The sequence below is a fragment of the Cyprinodon variegatus genome, unplaced genomic scaffold (assembly GCF_000732505.1).
Source record: "Cyprinodon variegatus isolate N-32 unplaced genomic scaffold, C_variegatus-1.0 Scaffold964, whole genome shotgun sequence".
NCBI classification, from domain to species: domain Eukaryota; kingdom Metazoa; phylum Chordata; class Actinopteri; order Cyprinodontiformes; family Cyprinodontidae; genus Cyprinodon; species Cyprinodon variegatus.
The window spans coordinates 150579-151862 of NW_015151417.1; the positions used below are offsets into that span (position 1 = coordinate 150579).

At 36.4% G+C, this 1284-nt stretch overlaps 1 protein-coding gene across 1 annotated transcript in view; it reads left to right on the plus strand.

Moving 5' to 3' along the window:
* The first annotated feature begins 465 nt into the window (after positions 1-465).
* The window catches only part of LOC107100366 (microfibril-associated glycoprotein 4-like), a 6277-nt gene continuing 5458 nt past the window's right edge, over positions 466-1284 (plus strand). The window contains exon 1 of the mRNA XM_015398826.1: positions 466-727. The gene's annotated coding sequence lies outside the window, so the exon portion shown is untranslated. The remainder of the gene's footprint in view (positions 728-1284) is intronic.

Here is a 1284-nt window from a genome sequence, read left to right on the forward strand (position 1 = left end):
TTCCTTACACTGATTTCAGGCTGCTTCTGCCTGAGCTCCAGAATGCCCTCTCCCCTTACCTCTGTTGTCCAGATGATCTGTCCCATTGTTTTGGCCCCTCTGACCAATACACACATTTTATACTAATGTACTGGACTTAATGTACAAGAGGCAACAGTATAGAAGAATTTATGGATTCCATGCTGTGATCAGGGATCAGCAATATCGGGATTGGCAGATACTGATTTTGGTCATTGAATCGTAAATTCCTGATTGGTGCACAAGACAGGTGACGTTGCAAGATTTTTGCAAGATGATGGTCTGTTTATTTTTGGAGGGGGAGAAGCAGTGGGGGGGAGTGGGGGTCTTAAAGCTACACACTGTAGCTTTAAGACCCCCTTCCTTCCTTCCTTCCTTCCTTCCTTCCTTCCTTCCTTCCTTCCTTCCTTCCTTCCTTCCTTCCTTCCTTCCTTCTGTTTCTAAGCATAAATTTTTTTCACAGAGTTTTTAGTTCAATTCTTGCATGTTTCTGAATGTATCTCAGTTTTCTTGGAACAGGGATATTCAGTAAATGTTATATCTTTTCCATTAGCTGTCATCCGTGATCTTTTTCATTGCTCCGCTTCTGACCCACTGCTGTAAAGAAGTTAAGCTGCCTGTTGACTGCAATCACATCTACAAAGAGAACAACAACCAGCCGAGTGGAGTTTACACCATTTATCCCAGAGGACCTACATCCCCTGTTCAGGTAGAATTCAAGTTTGGTTTATTCTTAAGAACCAAGATGAAAATAGAGGGGTTTTTTTTAGACCAGAATGGAGATAATTTACCAATTCTGTTTAAGAACTGTTCTGTTCTTTATACATTTAAGTAGCTATGATTTTATTTAAATTGAAATGTATTAAGGTTTTTTTTTTTTTTTTTAAATCAATTTACTCCTCATAAACAGTACTTTAGCTGTATATTGTAGATTTAGCATTGGTGAGGTTATTATGTTATTTGAGTTTGGGCTCAAATTTATTGTATCAAAAACTAAAGCTTTCCTTTATTAAGAGAGAACATTATTGAAATATATCTATAGATATTTTTTATTTTACCTTTATTTGACCAATAAGTCCCTTGAGATAAAATCTCTTTTTCGAGGGAGACCTGGCCAAGAGGCAGCAGTACAATATGACATATAAAAATACATAAAAACAACATACAGTATTAAAATCAATCATAAACTAGACTTTAGAATAACAGTTACAATTCTCTGTGCAAGCGGTTTTCAATAGTGATTTAAAATGCTGTAGCGGAATAAGA